This window comes from Silene latifolia, chromosome 6 (assembly GCF_048544455.1).
Source record: "Silene latifolia isolate original U9 population chromosome 6, ASM4854445v1, whole genome shotgun sequence".
Lineage (NCBI taxonomy): Eukaryota > Viridiplantae > Streptophyta > Magnoliopsida > Caryophyllales > Caryophyllaceae > Silene > Silene latifolia.
In genome coordinates this window covers 90,469,686-90,492,184 of record NC_133531.1, presented here as the reverse complement: position 1 = coordinate 90,492,184, position 22,499 = coordinate 90,469,686, and the positions used below count along the sequence as shown (strand labels likewise).

Sequence of the window (22,499 nt, the reverse complement as noted above, 5' to 3'; positions counted from 1 at the left end):
AGCAATCATAAGGGCATGCATCCACAACTTCATGGGTAAATTGGTATTACTCATCATTGTCCTCACAGCCTCTAATAGGGTTCGATTACGCCTCTCGGCAAAGAACACCATTCATCCATGGAGAACCGGGAGTTGTGTCGAGGACAATACCCAAACTTTCAAGGAGTTTTGCAAAAGGACCAGGATGTTGTCCTGATTCATCATATTTGCCATAATATTCACCACCCCTATTTGACCTTACGGTTTTCACTTTATTTCCCAATTGCCTTTCCACCTCCTTAATGTAAACCTCTAAAGCGTTTACTGATTGAGATTTTTCATGCAAAACGTAAAGATAACAATAACGTGAATAATCATCAATAAAGGTGATGAAATATTTCTCTCCGCCCATGGAGGGAACATCAAATGGACCACATATGTCTGTATGTATAATTTCTAAAAGAGCAGTGCTTCTTGTGGACCCTTTCTTGGTGTGTTTGGTTTGCTTACCCTTAATGCATTCCACACATGTCCCAAAATCCGTAAAATCAAGAGAAGGTAGTATATTGTCTTTAACCAATATGCTCATTCTTTCTCTTGAAATATGGGCCAAACGTTTATGCCACAAGAAGGAGGAACTTTCATTAGACCTTCCACGTTTCGAACTAACATTATTATGCAGGGAAACATTATGAGAAACACAAGAGATTCTGAAAACAATTTATCTAAATAAAATCGATACAATCCGTTTTCCAAAATTCCAGAACCAACAAAAATATTGTCTCGAAACATACTGAAACAACCTTGTCCAAAACTTAATTTAAAACCATCATTATCTAACTTAGAAACTGAAATTAAATTGTGTCCGAAGGAGGGAACATAAAGGGTATCCTCCAACTTCAACTCAAATCCAGTGCTTAATTCCAAGCTAAACCTTCCAATGGCTTCTACGGAGGCTTTATCTTTATTCCTCTTGTATAAGGAGGCCTCATTTGGATTTATGGTTCTTGTCGTAAGGAATCCCTGCAAGGAATTCGAAACATGTACATTAGAGCCTGAATCTAGCCACCATGTATTAGAAGGAACTTCAACATAATTTGATTCGAAACATACTAAAGCCAAAGGCTTACCCTTCTTTTCAACCAATTCTTACGCTTTATGCAATCATTCGAAAGTGCCCGGTTTCTTACGGAAAAACAACTTCCTGGTTCTTAATATCCTTCTTTATGCCGAGATCCAGACAGACTTATCGAAGGGCCGGACTTCATGCCCTTTCTGTTTCCAAACTTACCCTTAGATTTCCCGCTTACATGATGCACATGATGTGCCTGGATAAGCCAAGATTTTACTTGAGGCATCACCTCATCTTTCCGTTGATTCTTGCTTGCTTCAACCAGTTATTGGTCAATTCATTAACACTCCAAATTTCCTTAACAGTGTTGTAATGAAGATGGAAAGCATCAAACTTATCGAGCAAAGAGTTGATGATAAATCGAGGAACGGATCCTCAACTTTCATGCCCGTTTTCCCAACTTAGCTACTAGATTCGTCATGTGTAACACATGCCGCCGCATGGTGGTTACACTCTCATTATACTTAGCGGGTAAGTTCGGACATAAGCCTTTCAGCTACCGCTTTATCGGTAGTCTGAAAGCGTTCCTTAATGATTTCCATGTACTTGCTGGCTGTGTTACAACCTGTCTCCGAAATGGAGGACTTAATGTTTGGTGCAGTGGTAAGACGCAAAAAATTTAGGCAAAGACTATCAGATTTCTTCCACCAGTTATACTCTTCAAGTACTTCTTTACTCGCATCGTGTCGGTTCACCGAGTCGACCCGATAAGCACTTGATCGAGTTCAAGGATCCCTAAATAGAACTCGAGATGCTCTTTCCATTCTGAGTAATTAGTACGATCAAGTTGTGGAACAGCTTGGACACAATTATTGAGAGAGCTTTGCAACGGTATTGCATTATGAACAATGCTCAAAACATTAGGCTTTGAGTTTAACACACAATAGCAATTATGACTAAGACTTGAAACTTAAATGAGTAACTCATAAACATTTATCAGGCAAGTATAGTATCTGTGGACAACCTACACATGCTTAATTACATAATAGAGTATACCCTCATTAATGAGTGTTTCACTTTAATGTCAGGTTACCTGTGGGTAAAACCTTAATACAAGTTACTTTACTCTCCTTAATGGGTGTTTTACTTTAATGTCAGGTTACCTGTGGGTAAAACCTTAATACAAGTTACTTTACCCCATTAGATGCTTAGTCAGAAATTCACTACATAATTTGAGTCCACTGTGGCGAACCTCAACCTAATGTGAATGTTCAATATGATTCCATTATGAGATTTGATCGCGTACGAGATGAAATCACTGTGGTGAATTTCAACTTGTCATAATGCGAAAGTCTCTTACATTCGATATCAAATGATATATTTACACAAATAATATGTAGGTTTACAACAACAATATGATAATTATATTAACTTATGTACTTAATAATATAAATATCACACGAGCATACATAATCAAACATAAGGTATCGTAAACTATAATGCGAGAAGGTACTTATTCATGCTTAAGAGCTTCGATCGAGTGAAACATTAGCTCGATCGAGAACTATTATGAATAAAACAAGAAATCATAATTTTTAACCAAAGACGTCCTGAAACTCAATGAAGACGTTAGAGTTAGGCTTAAAAACGCTAACCCTGCTATGCAGTCTGGTTTAGAACGCCGTTTACACTCGAAAAACATCATTATAACATCAAAATCCGACACTTAAAACTGATGAACAGTAACTTTCTGCGTGAACAATGCTCGTGAATAGTGCTGTCGGTGAACAGTGTAGATGTGCGATTAAGAACCATAAACAATAAAATACAAACATCATACGAATTGAAATAATTCGATTAGGACATCATAAGATTTGAAATAATTCAATTAAGGCATCATAAGAATTGAAATAATTCAATTAGGGCATCATGAGAATTGAAATAATTCAATTAGGGCAGCGGAAACAATCATAATCAAACGAGTAAACAATCAACCATGAATGAAAATAATAACATCATAATTAAACATTAATTTCATTCAAAAGACATAATTGAAACATTAATCAGAACTATAACTGCAATCACAATCCTGCTCTGATACCACATGTAAACATAAATTTAGAGGATCTTGATTGCAGTGATAATTACAGATGAGTACTTACGTGGAGTAGTCATTAGATCTGATAAGGAGATTCCTTGAAATCAACAAGAAGATAAACACCAATCTTTTGCCTTCTCCTGCCTCCCTTATTCTCTAATTCTCTTCTTGTGTGTTTCTCTTAATGAATTAGGTTGAAACCACAAACAGGTGTAGCCTTTATTATATAGGTGGCAGGAGGGGCATAATTAGATAAGTGGGCCTAATATGTTAATGGCCTCATTCTACCGTAATCCACTTAGTCGATTACTCCGACTAAAAACCCGAAACATCATATTTAGCTATTATCTATTAGAGTGACTGACGTCAGTAATTAGGTCCACATAATAGAGAATTAATATGATAATTCTTACAAATTGGTCAGATTTCTGGCTTTAAGCTATCTGGCATGATTCCTTTATGTTTTAAACTTGCTTAGACCCTATTTTGACAAGTCATGATGTACTTACGTTTAACTTTAAGATATGTTTATAGTTATTATTGAAATGTGAAAACATAAATTATGCTTATTTGAAGTTAAATTGTGGTTTGAACGTACTTGATCATTGTTGTTTGGTGGTAAGAGAGTAATGTGAGATAGGTTAACGTCGTTAAATCAACCAAATTTCGCCATATTTTCGGCATAGATATTTTTTGACCAAAAAAAGAGAAAACAAAGGTAGTCTAAAAAAACAAGAAAAATAATACTCCCTACTCCCTCCTATTCACAATAAACTTCCCTATCTCTTTTTCCGTCTATTCGATCACAATAACTTCACTTTGCCTTTTTTTGGTAAATATTTGTGCGGTCCAAATTTAATTGTATGGTGGGGTAGTGTATTTGTGTGATCCAAATTTAATTATATGGTGGGGTGGTGTGTTTCCTTAATTTTTGTGTCAAAATAAAATGAGAAGTTTATTGTGAATAAAAGGGAGTATAAGGTAGTCTTCTATAAATACCCCTAAATATAAGATAATTTTTATCCAAAAAAAACCCTTATACAAATACAGCTATAGTCTTGCTTGTGACGGGCTAATCCCGTCACAAGCTTGTGACCTCTCACAAAAAGGGAGAGGGGACAAGGTGGGCACCACCATGTGCTTCCCACTCACCTCTTAATGGGCATTTTATGAGAGGAAACGGTACCTGTCACAAGCTTGTGACGAATATCGCCCGTATTCAATGAGATTTTGTGATACAAATAATGATTCTCATTTATCAACTATTCATCCTTTTTTATCAAACCTAGTTACATACAAGTTTAATTAGGTTAAGTTGTCTGATTAGATTTTCAAATTTCAACAACCGACACCATCCTAATGCCCCTGCCACTGCGTAACATTAAGGGTGTATTTGGATTGAGGGAATTGGAGGGAAAAGAAAGGGAGGGAGAGTAAGGGATTTAAAATCCCTTGTTTGGATAGCAAATAAGGGTGGAAGGAAATGAAGGGGAATGATTTGGAGGGATCCATTTTCTCTCCTCCAAGGCAAATCAAAATCTCTCCACAATAAGCAAGATTTGGAGGGAAATTGTATCCAAACACCCATACCCCATTTACCCTCCCCTTCCTTGCCTTCCCTTTCTCTTCCCTCCTCCCCCCCCCCCCCTTCATTTCCCTCCACTTTTGCTATCCAAACACACCCTAAATGTAACATGTTCGTTATGTTAATTGGTGATACAGTTTTGATATAATTGGTACAATGACCATACTAATTTGGTGCAGTGATAAAATTTGGATGAACAATTACCTTGTTTTATTCTTAATTATTTCAGCAAGGGGTAAATTTCCCGAACTTGTTCGAAGATCAAACGTGGGTCTGGTAGGGGGGGGGGGGGATCACGGCGAACGACTGTAACACCCCCATTTATTCAGTATTCTTTAGCTAGACATCCCAAGTAAATGAGAGCGTTACCATCTCGGTTTCCCGTGGTAGTGATTAACAAAGTACAACAAACCAAAGTACTTTAAATTAAAACTTAACAATTACATGTTTATTACAACTTAACTAATTAAAACTTAATATAAAATAATTACAACTCGCAGCGGAAATAAATAAAGTGATATAATTATTCTATGTGATCTAGACTTCAACTTTGGTCCAAGTCAAGCTCTCATCCCAATGCTCCCAAGTCAGCTAATTTTTGGTACCTGTCAAATCTGCTCCCCATAAAACGGTTCACCGCAGGTGTTCACGAATACACAGTCAACCGCGAGGTTGAGTAGGAATAAATACTAACAACAAAAACATACGATAACAATCCAATTTCCTTTTTACATTGCACAACCCCTTGACAACGTGCTCCTCCCTTTTGCTTAGCACACTTAAGCCAAGTTCTACTCGTTACACTAATCATCCCGCCAATCCCTGGCCGGGGTAGCCTCAACCCGAAGGTGAGTAAACACACACTACATTACCATAAGGTAATGTCTGCCTCAATATATAGTTGAGTAATATCCACTCGGATGGCCCGCACCAACTGGGCCCGCCTCGAGTAAATACGATAAATATCGTCCGCCAGAATAAATCTGTTCAACCACTCCACATTACTATAAGTAATGTCCGTCCGAAATAAATCATTAATACTACAACAATACTCCACCACAATATAACCAACATATACAATATAAATCTCCCTTCCAACAATTACGATTATATCAACCAACACAATTCACATACGATCAATTCACTTTAATGTAAATCATCCAACAAACATTATCGAGTAAAAGTTGAGTAGGATTTATCCCTACCTCGAAAGCAAGCATTCCAATTTACGCAATCCAATTAGTAGAACTCCAACTAAGCTTCTTAACAATACCGTCACCTAATCATAAATAATTATTCCATTATTAATAACAATTCATTGTTCATTTATTCTCATCCTTTATAATTAAACTTTTATTTATTATTTATTACTTAACTTAATTACTAATTCATTATTAATTCACTACGATATTAAAATCCCGCTTCAATCATAAAACCCAATTTACTCATAACCCGAGCCACCCAACTTAACCATTAAAACCCGTCACAAATGAATAAAACCCAAACCCATAACCAACCCACGCACAAATACCCAAAACCCACGACACCTTCCCACCATTACCCATATAAGAGCCATCACCAACACCCCCTCCTAAACCAATCTTTCACGACCCCACTAGCCACCATCAACACCACCCAAGCCTGCCGCCTCCTAACCCGCACCACGGCACACCTCAATGACCACAAATCACCAACCTAGCCATCCCCTACAACCAGAACACTCACCCCCTAGCAACCCAACCACAACCTCATCAATACCGAAAACCCGACATTACTTACGACAACCACGAAGCCCCACACCACCTTACCAGCTGTCACCGTCCTCCAACATACCCATCACCACCAGCAACAACAACCTTGTACTCTACCACCACCACCAACGACAACAACAAATATAATTACACACGACCTGACAAACGACAACAACTACCACAAACCCAGTATTAAACTAGTAACCACAACAACCACAACCAACCATACCACCTATGGCCACCACCGTTGACACCACTGTCCCACTATGATTCCAGGGGTGGTCCCCTAATCCCGTTGGGTTAACATACATGGTCACAATAATTATCTTAAGATGGTCACGCACGCACGAACCTGTCCCTTGCTTCTCCCCTGTTTTTTCGCGAATTCCGGCCAACAACTGAAGTGAAACCTTCAAGACTCGGAATTTGACCGAAACTGACTCGATTTGGACAGTGTTTTAAACTGTTTAATCGTGATAAAAAGGACTAAAAACAGAACAGAAACTCTGAGGACTGCAATCGAACAGTCGACAGAACTGTCTGGAACTGTCTGGCGCCACGGAAATCCTGAACTCTACGATCGAATAGAGTAACAAGCGTGATTGGGATATGACTTAATCCAAGCACTAAGCCACTAGATTAAGCCTAAGGGAAATTTCAAGCACTAAGCAAAGAAATTACCCAAACCTCAAGCACTAAGCAAAGAGGACTATTCAAGCACTCAGCAAAGAATAGGTTTTGAAGAAAACACTCGGTTTCTTAATCATTCTTTAATTCATTCAATTCTCGTTTTTACACTAAGGAATGCCTTGCTTTTATAGGCCAAGCTAAGCAATCCTAACCATCTATCTAATCCTAACATCTAACGGCTATAAAGCACCTAGGAAAACCGGTACAAAAGTGGCCCAAGGCCTTACATAAAGTTCTTACACAAATTGAAAAACAAATGCATAAAAACAAGGAAAATAAACTAGTAAGACAAGGATGATGAAAACATAGAGGAAAACCCTTTTGGAAGCTTCAAGGGTCCGGCCACCAAGGTGTATAAGGGCTAGAGCATGCAAGAAAAACTCAAGTGATTGTCTTGGACAAATTGGGAAGCTTGAAAGCGACATTTGTCCTTGATGTTGCAAACCGTGCAAAAGGGGCCACCGGTTTTGTTCCTTGCCTTCCTTTATGATTATTTGGACTCCTTGGAAGCTTCAATTGGTCCTCATACCAGCCAAAAAAGAGCCTTGGGGAAGCCATCATAGAGTCAAACAAAAGCCCTTACACAAGCCTTACACACATGTAAGAGTGAAAGCGACATGTGGACCTTCCTCGAAAGCGACATTTGATCTTCATTTGAAAAATGATAAAACAGCCCTCTTGGACTCTCTTGGACGACCAACCAACTCTTATTTAGCCTAGGATTGTCTTGATTTATTTAACTAGAAAGAATAGGACCATTTGGAACCGAACTAAGGTCGATTGTTGAAAACCGATAAACCCGTTACCCGGTTTTGTCTCGTGACTTTATCTTAGTTCGGATCCTTATTTAAATAAAAGTCCCTAGCCAAAAAGTCTCCAAATTCATTAAAGAATTGAGACATGACAAAAATTATCGTGCCTTCTTAGACGGATTTTGGAGTTTGGACCTCGTTTTGCGTGAAGGATCAAAATCGGGTGGAAGCATGGTTTAGGTGTGGCTCCTTTTGCTTCAACAACCACACGAAACACCACCTACGACCTCCCTCTACCACCTACCTTGGTCGACTAACCACTCAGGTCGCAACCCCACCGTACCCAGGTCAAGTCGAGTCCAATTAAGGGTTCAAAACCCGAGTAAAACCATATTACAACCTCTTCAAACCACCAACCAAAACACCCAGAAAACAACCCCTTACCGTCGGTCAAAGGTGGTCAACAGTGGGTCCGGTAAATCCATGGTGTCCCACGGGCAAGGTGATGGTCTCGGGTCGGCCAACGGTTGTCTATTTAACGAGTTATATTAGTCTTAAGACGAGTATGTTATGAGACGATTAGAAAATTACCTTGTGACGATCTCCTAGCTAGTTCTTCCTCTTGTCTTATGTGAATTATTTGTGTTATTCATGAATGAGTCTATTTATATAGGTAGGTCATAGGGTATAAGGAAGCAATTAGGAAACTATGTAATAATCATATTATTACTATTATACAAATACCATTACTATTAGTATATTGTAACTATTATTATTATTTATTATACAAATAATACTATTATTATCATTACTACTATATTACTCGAGCTACACTCGGCACGCGGCCCAATGCACACGACCCATCAATTAATCCCGATAATTACTCTATTAATTTACGCAACATACATGGCCGGCCCAAGCTCTATTGCACACGGCCCACCTCCAATTTTGTCTTTCTTTATTTTATTATTATATTTATCCCATCTTATTTTCAATTATAAAATATAAATACCTTTAATTAAATATTCGAATTACGTAAATTAGTTATATAAACTTCGCTAAATTACGGGGTATTATAGTCTTCCCCCCTTAAAATGAACTTCGTCCCGAAGTTCGCCCACAACTTCTACCACAACACTTATAAACATCCACACAAGTAAGCACCATCCAACACAATCATCCATTTACGATTATCAACCACACTAATCTTATCACAAAGTATCACAACAATAACTCAAAACATTCGTAGTATCACATTCCTTCCTCCTAAAAATAAACTTTGTCCTCGAAGTTCGGAATATCAAACAATAGGAACAATCAAAACATTGTTGTAATGCCACAAAATAAAGAACACACACATTGTACATAAGACAACTATTATTTCCGACACAACACCAATTACTGGCTAAATGAATAACAAAATCCTTGATTTACTTTCAAATAGCAAAATCACACCACATAAGATATTCGAACTAATCTTTATTTAAACTTAAACTTCCTACTTTAGATATTGGCGAATACATTGCCAAAATAAATAATAACTTAGAACAAAAGATACGCATAACTGTTTAATTAATCTTTTCTTAATAATGATATCAAACTTAAACATGGATGCAATTAATGTGAACATATATATGGCTTAGGGAAACACGTTCCGCATATCACTAGACATGTCATTCTACTTCACATAATTGACAACATCAAAATATTAATGTGCAAGTGATAAGAGACAAAACTTATACTTTTTAGAAAATAGAGAGAGTTAGTAAACCATGAGAAAAAGAATGAAGGCCAAAGCTCATAAGATCAATTTATAATGTATTTTACGAACTACTTGGTCGAAACAGAAATTTTACAGCAACTTGTCATAAACTTAGGTCATTTTGTAAAAATCACTATAAATTGTCAAAATATTTCCTTGAAACGTGTCTTATAAATTTAGAAACATATACGAACCTTTTAAACAGTGGAGTTTGAATCATACCTAATCAATAAGTAGTTTTTAAATGGCAAATTTTGCAAAAACATGGCGCGAAAACATAATTGTACAAGAATATTTCGACCACTGTCCACTAAAATATTTATTACTCCTAAACCGTATATTATTTGAACATGAGACCAGTGGCATATGAAAGCTAACTCACAAGGGTATCACGCATAAAAAGCTCGTATAAGAATTTTAAACAGACAGTAAACGGCATCCAAAACAATCAAGGGTAAAAATCTTGTGAACTCAAGCAAAATCACATTCTTCACAATTCCACACAATAACTAATACTTTACATGTTTAATCATATTCACACCTTCCACATACATGCCAACATACTTCCTCATATCAACATGCTTATAATAATGCTTAAAAGAAATCATATCACATCCCTCCTCCGTAAAACAAGGTTACGCCCCCGTAACCGCAATCATCAATGAAAAAAACATGTAAACAAGGCAACAAGAACTTTCAAGACAAAACAAACAATATTCATTTTAAATAAACCCCACACTCTCAAGTATTCTCTCAGGGTTCCCGGTTCAAAACTGAAAGGGCCATGGTACGAATTAAGGACGTCTCCTTAACCGCACTAAAAGGGGCTCCTAACAGTTTCTACCCGGGGTTCATTTTATTTAGACACAACCTAAGTTCATTATTATTCATTGGTTAGGCCTGAGGATCGTTTTGCTCTGATACCACTTTGTAACACTCCCATTTATTCAGGAGTCTTTAGCTAGACATCCCAAGTAAATGAGAGCGTTACCATCTCGGTTTCCCGAGGTAGTGATTAACAAAGTACAACAAACCAAAGTACTTTAAATTAAAACTTAACAATTACAAGTTTATTACAACTTAACTAATTAAAACTTAATATAAAATAATTACAAATCGCAGCGGAAATAAATAAAGTGATATAATTATTCTATGTGATCTAGACTTCAACTTTTGTCCAAGTCAAGCTCTCATGCCAATGCTCCCAAGTCAGCTAATTTTTGGTACCTGTCAAATCTGCTCCCCATAAAACGGTTCACCGCAGGTGTTCACGAATACACAGTCAACCGCGAGGTTGAGTAGGAATAAATACTAACAACAAAAACATACGATAACAATCCAATTTCCTTTTTATATTGCACAACCCCTTGACAACGTGCTCCTCCCTTTTGCTTAGCGCACTTAAGCCAAGTTCTACTCGTTACACTAATCACCCCGCCAATCCCTGGCCGGGGCAGCCTCAACCCGAAGGTGAGTAAACACACACTACATTACCATAAGGTAATGTCTGCCTCAACATATAGTTGAGTAATATCCACTGGATGGCCTGCACCAATGGGGGCTCGCTCGAGTAAATACGATAAATATCGTCTGCCAGAATAAATATGTTCAACCACTCCACATTACTATAAGTAATGTCTGTCAGAATAAATCTGTTAATACTACAACAATACTCCACCACAATATAACCAACATATACAATATAAATCTCCCTTCCAACAATTACGATTATATCAACCAACACAATTCACATACGATCAATTCACTTTAATGTAAATCATCCAACAAACATTATCGAGTAAAAGTTGAGTAGGATTTATCCCTACCTCGAAAGCAAGCACTCCAATTTACGCAATCCAATTAGTAGAACTCCAACTAAGCTTCTTAACAATGCCGTCACCTAATCATAAATAATTATTCCATTATTAATAACAATTCATTGTTCATTTATTCTCATCCTTTATAATTAAACTTTTATTTATTATTTATTACTTAACTTAATTACTAATTCATTATTAATTCACTACGATATTAAAATCCTGCTTCAATCATAAAACCTGATTTACTCATAACCCGAGCCACCCAACTTAACCATTAAAACCCGTCACAAATGAATAAAACCCAAACCCATAACCAACCCACGCACAAATACCCAAAACCCACGACACCTTCCCACCATTACCCGTATAACAGCCATCACCAACACCCCCTCCTAAACCCATCTTTCACGACCCCACTAGCCACCATCAACACCACCCAAGCCTGCCGCCTCCTAACCCGCACCACGGCACACCTCAATGACCACAAATCACCAACCTAGCCATCCCTTACAACCAGAACACTCACGCCCTAGCAACCCAACCACAACCTCATCAATACCGAAAACCCGACATTACTTACGACAACCACGAAGCCCCACACCACCTTACCAGCCGTCACCGTCCTCCAACATACCCATCACCACCAGCAACAACAACCTTGTACTCTACCACTACCACCAACGACAACAACAAATAAAATTACACACGACCTGACAAACGACAACAACTACCCCAAACCCAGTATTAAACCAGTAACCACGGCAACCACAACCAACCATACCACCTATGGCCACCACCGTTGACACGGCTATCGCAACCCTATCAAAGATAAAACCAAACGGTCTCAACTAAAATGTAGTAGAGGCAGTCGAGTATCGAATCCACAGGGACGTAATGTAATTATCAGTTGCCTAATTCTAATCCTAAAGTAACAATTGAGGGGTTTGTTTGAATTGGTTTCTAAACTACGAGATTTAAAGGAAAGAGAAATAAAGATAAGAGCAGTAAAGACAAGAAAAAGGTTTAAACTATCAAGAGAGAAGGGACATGTCGGGAATTCGGTTCACTACGGTAGTCCAGTGACTCAGCTGTAAATGACACAGACGAATTAATGTAAGACAGATGTTGAAAGGTCCTCTCGGTCCACTTTCTATCCTAAAATACCACTAACTTAACTTTCATTCTCATCAGGGTAGTCTACTGTTCATAGCAGGCCTATTTAGTCCAATCTTTCGATCTAGGATTAATTTTAGCCAGATTAAAGAAATAACTCAGAAGCGTGCACTCAACTAAGTCGATAAATACAATTAAATTGCTATGGTGACAGAATCTTATGATTAATTCATCTGTTTCATTCACTACATCGTCACATTCCTACCGCAGATCCCCTAATGCCAAAATGAAAGGGGTTTAGCTACTCATATCGCTAATTAAACTATTAAAACTAACAGCAGATAAAATTCCAGCAGTAAACATTATGAAATAACAAGTGAAAAGCATAAAGAGGAATTAGGGCAAAGGAATTAAATAGAGTAGACAAGAAATTAAAGCAACCAAGAGATTAATTATTAATAAGGAAAGAGAAAGGAATTACAATCCAAGCGAATCCGGCGTAAAGAACACAAAATCCGAGCAATAATAATCCCAAAGTAAGGTTACAGTGAATGATGAAGTCAACGTAACAAAGTTTTAACAGTAGGAAGCTTAGATAAAAATGAAAGATAGGTAAAAAAGATCCCTAATAACCTAGTTAACATAAGTTTAAATAGGAAAAGTAATAAGTTTTGCGAAAATAAACAACACACGGGCTGTTTAGAAGCCCATAATAGCGAAACCACTCGATCGAGTGGATTAAAACCACTCGATCGAACAAAACCTCAGCAATATCTACTCGATCGAGTAGAAAGTTACTCGATCGAGCAACCCGTCTTTCTGCAGCTTAAGGATCGAGTAAGAAACTACTCGATCGACCTTCTTGGGACGTAAAAACCACTCGATCGAGTGGTAAAACTGCTCGATCGAGTTCTTTAACTTCAAATCAGCTCAAGTCCGCGCATGCATGAAAGAGCAATATCCGATAAATATCGTGAGAGTATAATATATATATAGAGTTATCTAATCTTACCCGTCATATAAAATCATTGTCATTTACGGCTTGTGAGTTTTGTTTCTTAAGGATCCGGTGAGTTTGCCACTTTTCGTGAGTTACCCCCGCATATATATAATTGATCTAACAAAACAAAATTCGTCACAATCAGACGTTACAAAAAACAAACAACTGCTTCTCTCTAAATCTATCTATTTCTGTTTCTCAGTTTTCGCAACAAACAAAAAACGTGAAAAATCAATCAAAATGATCCAAATTCACGAACAATTTCATCAAATTCTTCCCAATTTTTTTTTGTAATTCCATACGATTACAACAAATTCATTCACGGTTTTGATTATTTTAATAGAAACGATCAGTTTTTTCTTCAATTAGTAGTCAAATTTCGGAAAACCCTAACGCATCAAATCAAAACGAAGGTATGAATATTATTTACGATTTCTTAGCTATTAATCGAATTACTTTAGTGATTTTCTCGTAGCTATTGAAAACAAATAACAATTCTAGTCAGATTTATCTGATTTTCTAGAGAATGATGAATTATGATTATCGAATAATGAATTTTGATGATTGATTTCTTTCTCATCAAACGAAGATGAATTCAAGTAAAAATATGTGTAATTCAGATGACCAATCTTGTTTTTCATTATGTTGATTACATCAGTTATGTTATTCGTCGTTATGTTATTCAATAGATGAACAAGGTCGTTATAATAACTGCTAGTTAATAATGGAATAACTACATTATTATATTACAATAACTGCCTCTACATTCTGTTTATAATATCATTCAATAGTTACTGTTATACTGAACTAGTTCACTTAATTCATTGTAATAACTGCTAGTTAATAATGGAATAACTACGTTATTATATTACAATAACTGCCTGCGCATTCTATTAATAATATCATCCACTAGCTAGTGTTATAAGGAACTAGTATACTTAATTAATTCTAATAATTAATAGATAATAATGGAATAACTGGAGTATTATTATAAAACATGCCTCTAAAATTTACACGCTATTTTCGACGACTTCCAAAAGGAGGTGCAAGCGGCTGCCTGTTTTTGTAGTGTTGGAGGATTTGCAAAAAACGGTGTCATTCACATAATAGATGTTTCAGTTGCCTTCAGGCAGTTTAGACTATTCCATGTTATTCCATTTTTTTTAATATAATTGAAATTCATTTTGAGTTAAACAATATACAATAACTGTTTTTATGGATTGAAATAACTGGGTTAATTCTATACAATAACCATGTTTACATAGAAATAACAAATCCCATTTTAAATGCGGCTACTTAGTCGTTCATTTGTTTTCTGAATACAATAACCCGTTTTGAACTATATAATAACTCTGTTTTCATATTGAAATAATTGTTGTTACAATACAGGTTGTTCACAATGTTGAAACAAAAGAAACAACATGTGCATGGAAGATGTTTGAGAGGAAAGGAATCCTTTGTAAACATTATATGGATTATGTTATAAAAGTGGCTACATAGCATACCGGAGCAGTACATCCTAAGTAGATGGACAAAGAGATCGTACAAAAAGCCCTTGTATGGTTTGGATGGAAAGCTATTGCAAGACTATGATACTACTGATTTAAGAAAGATGGAAATGTCAACAATATGATCCGAATTTTATACAACAATAAGTGACTTGATGCCTGAAAATCATATGAAGGAACTAAGTGTCATGCTGGCATAATTCTGAGAAAAGCTAAGTCCAACCGAAGGATCGATATTTGTCAAAGGAACAAGAATTGGAAATGATGTTAGGTTGTTCGACATCATCAAACGTTACTATTCTTCCAACAAAGATTTCGAACAACAAAGGCAGTGGGAAGAGACTGATATCCAACAAGAACAAGCCAATTGTAAACAAAAGAAACAACATCTTACAGTTACTTCTTGGATGTATATACTATATTCAATGAAATAATTCATTATATTTTGGTGATTTACAGGTTGAATCACGATGAACGCGGACAATTGTTGTTCACTGGAATAATTGATGTATATAATTGGTTATTTTAATGAAGAAACACAGTTATTTAATAGTTAACTCAGTTGCTTACTGAGAACAATGTTCTCTGATATTTACAGTTATTTCAATGTAGAAACTCAGTTATTGTAATGTAGAAACTCAGTTATTGTAATGTAAAACTCCGGTATTTGTGGTTATTGTAATGTAGAAACTCAGTTATTGTAATGAGTAAATCGTGTTATTGTATTGAAGTGAAACTTAAATATATTCAAGTTTCTATCTTGTGTTTGTTTTCATCTTGTTTAATTGAATAACTAGTCATTTTCATTCAATCAATAATTGAGATTGGTTAATGCAATAGCAAAATCTAAAAAACGAAATAATAATATATAACAAGGTTAAAAAAAACCCACTTACTTTCATTATATAACTATTTTGTTTATCACACATTACACTTTAACATCTCCAAAAAATTATATCTAAGCATCATCATAATTACATCAAAGCATTTCAAATAATACATGTAACAATAGTAACATCTTAAATATTACATATATTTATCTCCAATACAACGCCTAAAAGTATTTTTTCCAACGAGAACCGTGTCTTGTCATTGTTTTCACGTTTCTTCCACCATATTTCTTCCCAACGAGAACCATGTCTTGCTTATTGATGAGGGCTGACCAGCGGACAACAAAAGTTGACTGAAAGAAATAAAAATAAAAAGGGAGTAAGTTATAAATAACTATGCAACTGGAATACAATAACCACCTATAAGTATTGAAATAATCGTAAAACTACTATAAAATAACTGCATATTTTAGAGAAATAAAGCATGTTATTATAACTGACTATAAGCATATTATATGAGACCACAATAATAACTCCATATTGAAATAACTAAGTTAAAACAATACATTAATTGAGATGTATTATTACTATAACCAACTTAAACAGATTATATAAGAAGACATCATCTTACAACAACTCTAATTTAAAATAACTAAGTTAAAACAATACAATAACTAGGTTAGATTAATACAATAATTCGGTTAAAGCAATACAATAACTATTATTAACAAAATATATTCTAACATAGCAAACAAGAAGTAACTACAAAATACAATAACTGAATTTGAATAATACAATAACTCGGTTAAAGTAATACAATAACCGTTATTAACAGATTAATACTGCAAACAAGAAATAACTACAAAATACAATAACTGAGTTTGAATAATACAATAACTCGGTCAAAGTAATACAATAACTGTTATTAGCAGATTAACATAACAAACAAAAACTAACTACAAAATACAATAACTGAGTTTGAATAATACAATAACTCAGGTAATTTCACACATATATATTCATTGCTTCAACAATAAATGTTGAAGATTGTTTAATCCGTACAAAAATACACAATTGAAACAACACAAGTAGACAAAACACCTTATAAACAACATGAAAATTCATAAAATCATGTAGAAATAGACTATCAAACACAAAACCTAGAAATTATTGAAAAACTGATGGAACAAGAAATTTGACGATGATGACATAAGCATAAAAGAATAAACAACCGAAAAACAAAAATTAGGTCATAAATCGAAAAAAATAAAATCGATGTAGATTAACATACCGCAAAACAGAAGATTAAATCGCAAAAAAGATGGAATTGCAGGTGACTATGATGAGTAGTTGAAAGAAATTGATGAAGTAGAAGTAGTAATCGATGAAGTAGAAGTAGAAATGTATAAAATCGCTGTAGAGTTTTCTAGGTTTTATGGAGAGATGAGAGAGATAGAGAGAAAATGTTATAGGAGAAATGAATGAAAAAGTTATGAGTTTTGGTTTATAAGGTGGCTTTTACATTAAATCTCAGCCATCCATCTTATGTTAGATCAATGGTCCAAATTTAGAGGGATAACTCACCAAGAATGACCCAACTCATATGATTATATATATATATATATATATATATATATATATATAGAGAGAGAGAGAGAGAGAGGTGGGATCCGGTGAGTCCACCTAAATATTTGAGTTCATGAGTCCATAAAAACAATATCACGAATTTTTTTTTTTCAAAATAAAAAAATTTGTTCGAAATTTTTTTTTTTTCAATTTTTTTTTTCGAATTTTTTTTTTTGAAAATTTTTTTTTTCGAAATTTTTTTTTAACAATTTTTTTTCGTGTAAGCTGTGATATTGTTTAGTATAACGTGTGATATTGTTTAGCATAACTTGTGATATTGTATTACAAAACAATATCACGAAATTTTTTTTTTCGAAAATTTTTTTTAACAATTTTTTTTTCGTAAAAGCTGTGATATTGTTTAGTATAACGTGTGATATTGTATTACAAAACAATATCACGAATTTTTTTTTTCAATTTTTTTTTTCAAAATTTTTGTTTCCAGCTGTGATATTGTTTAGTATAACGTGTGATACTGTAAGTTGTGATATTATTTAATATAACGTGTAATATTATATCATGGACTCACAGACTCAAAAAGATAGGGTGGACTCATGTGATCCTAATTCTATATATATATATATATATATATATATATATATAGAGAGAGAGAGAGAGAGAGAGTGAGAGAGAGTTAGGTTCTTGTGAGTTTTGTTTCTTATGGTGAGTCGTGAGTTTGTGCTTGGAAATCTCAGCCACTAGATTATATTAGAGATGAATGGCCAAGATCTAATTTTACATGTCATATAAAATCATTGTCATTTACTTATTTTCTCTTTTTTCTAGTGCTACTCTTTTTTTTTTGTACTTTAATTTTTTTTACCTCGTGTTATTATGCTTTTTTTTTACATCTTTGATTTTTTTTCTCTTATGTTTTTCTCTAATTTTCTCATTATGTTACCTTTTTTTCTTTTTCTTTTTGTACCAGATTTTTTTTACTCTTATTTTTTTTACCTCGTGTTATTATGCTGTTATTGTGCTTTTTTTTACTTTGATTTTTTTTACGACTTTGATTTTTTTTCTCTTTTTTTTACCACATGTTATTGTGTTATTATTGTTATTCCGCTGTTATTGTGATGTTATTCTGCTGTTATTTTGATTATTTTTACGACTTTGATTTTTTCTCTTTTTTTTTTTTTACCACGTGTTATTCTGCTGTTATTGTGATGTTATTCCGGTATCACTTTGATTTTTTTTACTACTTTTGATTTTTTTACTTTTTTCTACTACATGTTATTGTGCTGTTATTCTGGTGTTATTGTGATGTTATTCCGGTGTCATTTAGATTTTTTTTACTACTTTGATTTTTTTACCCTTTTTTTACCACATGTTATTGTGCTGTTATACTGGTATTATTGTTATTCTGGTGTTATTGTGATGTTATTTCGGTGTCACTTTGATTTTTTTAATACTTTGATTTTTTACCACGTGTTATTGTGCTGTTATTCTGGTGGTATTGTTATTCTGGTGTTATTGTGATATTATTCTGGTGTCACTTTATTTTTTTTACTACTTTGATTTTTTTTACTCTTTTTTTTCCCGTGTTATTATGTTGTTATTATGATGGTATTGTTATTCTGGTGTTATTGTGATGTTATTCCGGTGTCACTTTGATTTTTTTACTACTTTGATTTTTTTACCCTTCTTTTTTTTCCCGTGTTATTGCGCTGTTATTGTAGTGTTATTGTGGTGTTATTGTAGTGTTATCCGTCTGTAATCTACAACTCTACCATCTACCACTCCATCACTATTTGTTTTGGTAGTATTTCAGCTGATAATTCCATTTGTATACGATCTCATCGTAAAGATTGGTGCTAAAAACTTTATTGCTTCAAGGATTGCCTTTTTCAATCCTGCTATTTTCATGACAATTTCAGCTTTTGTAATGATGATTTTTAGGCAAGACGTGTCTCACAGAAACTATTAACCACTGCATATGTTAGGTGAGAAGCAGAAGGATAACTTCACCAACGGTAGTAGACAATATTATCACTCAGAAGTTGATCTAAACTGCACACTGCAGAAACTAGTGCAGCTAGTTTTGGTCTTGCCAATTCTAATTTACTCGACCCATTGTCCTCTTCTCTTACTTAACAAGCCTAGAAATTAGGAGTTGTAATACATAGAACAAAATCTCGAGGGAAAATGCAACACAAATTTCGCATTACATTTTAAGAACTCAACACAAGAGAACCAAAAAAGACAAGTGTACTGATATATAAACTTCATATCTCGTCATCGTCGCACAGCAGCAGCTCTCGTTTTGATAAGCTCACCAATCAGACACAAACCTGCAACCGCAACTCCGAGTCAAACACACCAATTTCATCTCAGACACCCACCACCACCTGCGCCTGCGCCAATCGCCATCAACATCCCGTTAAACTCAAGCGAAACCCGTCATCATCAAGCTCATTTCCAGCAGCCCATAATTGCCCCTTCACGCACCAATTATCAATTATGAATCCGACTCAATTCCACCAGCAGCTGTCACCAATTCGACAACCACTTACGCAACTCTGCTCATCCTTGTTTGACAATGTCGAGCACAACCTCAATACCGACTATCGAGCCAAACCATGGCCCAAAGTGAGGCTTAACTGAGTAAATTAAAAGGCACATAATGAAGCAATGATAGGAGCGAAATCGAAGGGACGATGAGAATCATTAGAGGCTGCATACCTAATTAATAATTTTGATGATAATTCGAGGAATTGATTTTTGATTTCGAATTGCTAATAAAATCAGGAGAGTTTGTATGAAGAAGCTTTCTTGATAAATTATGTTCATGTGCATCATCTTCATCTCCAATTTCCTTGAACATTTATTGATAAGTGTCATTGGAATGTGTTTTTAGGATGGAGATTTGGGACATTATACCAGAGAATTAATAGAAGAGAGAGAGAGAAAAAGTAAACAGGGAGATCCAGGATGACTGATGAGTAAAAAGTCGCGCGAATTATTTATCGTTGGTTGCTTGGTGCAATCTCAGCCATAAGATCTTTTTTATCTTTACCATAAAAGGCACGCTTGTTTGTTCATTCTATCTCAGCCATCTATTTCCTCTTATCCAATGGCTGAGATTTTCCAAACTCACAACTTACCGTAAGAACCAAACTCATGAGATCCCGCCTATATATATATATATATAGGATTAGGATCACATGAGTCCACCCTATCTTTTTGAGTCTCGTGAGTCCACTTATGTATCACATGCTGTACACTAAAATATCACGATTTTTTTTTTTTTTTTTTTTAAGTCTAAGCTGTGATATTGTTTAGTATAAGCTGTGATATTGTATCTAGTCCACGAGTCCAGTAAAAGAGTATCACAAGTTATACAAAACAATATCACACCTTACAATAAACAATATCACTGGTTGTACTAAACAATATCACGCGAGTTATACTTATACAATATCACAATTCTGGCTTCTTACGAGTACATCATTAAAACCAAATTGAAGTAGGGACGACTATCATATGCTCGTTCACTATATCTAACAATTACTTCACTCATCATAACGAGGTAAGTAGTACGACTGTACGAAATAATCTTACATATGAATATGTATAAATACCTGCCTCTATCTATATTACTCAGATCGTACCTTTATACAAAATAGACAATCAAATTAATCACTTTAGGCATTATTAAACGCTTATTATTTTGGGTCCAAACCACCCAGTGACCTAGGCATTATTAAATGCTTTTTGCAACTTGCTGGATTAACGTAAAAAAAGATGGGAGGATCTAAATCTTGTGTACAAATCTTAATCACGCTTAATCTCAATGTCAAGAACATAGGCAAACGAAAAAAGATACGTAAGCGTGATTAATGTGTATGTGACATTGACCTTTTTTTTAGTCACAGTCAATGTCTATGTGATATGCTTGTTCGTTTTCTCACACGCTATACAAAAAGGATACGTAATAGACAATCTAATTAATCTCAGGTGATTTTTTTTTGAAGATTTGTTTATTCAAATCTTGTGTGACTGATATTGTTTTGTATAGCGTGTGATACTTTTTTGGACTCACGATACTCAAAAAGATAGGTGGACTCACCGAATCTTGCCTCTCTATATATATATATATTATGTTGAATAAAATACAGTATTTATATGCCTTATCATCACCACTCATTGTCCTTCTAGTATTTTTCCCAAAATACTTAGTGATACCAACATGCGTCGATACCCCTCTCACACGACCTGGATGCTCTGCTTTGCCAATTGCCCTAGCAAGAATGTCATCGCGTCCTTCAGGCTTCCATTTTCCTTTCTGTACCTCCTTCTCACAGATCCTCTACATACACATAAAACCATTATGCAACTAAGTTTTATTTAAACTCACAATTATATAATCGACCACCAGTGGTAGGAGTGACATATTTATTCAAACTTACAATTTTCTCTTTGACGGCCTTATCATATGGAGTTTCTAACTTTCCATTCTTAGGAGTGTGACCGGCCACCCAAGCGTCGTGACGATTGACAGTTCCAAGCTTCTTCTTAATCAATCTATAATCACCTCTGGAGCCATGAAAGACACTCTCTTTCTTTGAAATGTTCTCTTGGTTCTGCCTACTCATAGTCTTCATAAAATAAATTGTATCGAGTAACGTAAGCATATTTCATTACTTATTAAGTGATTACTAATAAAGTGATCCCAATGAGTCGCAGATAAATTACCTTAAACTTGTCAGACTGCCTATAAGCAATAAAGTTAATCCAATCTTGCTGGCTGACAAACTGATACTTCTTCTTTGGTGGTTTCTTGTTTATCTGCCCGGTCTTCTTGTCGAACAAGTGGTTATGAGCAACCTTTAATTTCCATGCTCTGAAAGAATCCCCTATCTTTTTTTAGGTAACCATCATGTTCTTGGGGGACAGTGTAAGCTGCCTGCATA

The 22,499-nt window shown here is 35.0% G+C and overlaps 1 long non-coding RNA gene across 1 annotated transcript; it reads right to left on the bottom strand.

The window, feature by feature from the left end:
* Positions 1 to 19,565: 19,565 nt before the first annotated feature.
* LOC141658841 (uncharacterized) lies at positions 19,566 to 20,540 on the bottom strand. Its single transcript, XR_012549469.1, has 2 exons — positions 20,269 to 20,540; positions 19,566 to 20,073 (listed from the first exon to the last, which is right to left on the bottom strand). It is a non-coding gene; the product is annotated as an uncharacterized LOC141658841 (long non-coding RNA).
* Positions 20,541 to 22,499: the final 1,959 nt, after the last annotated feature.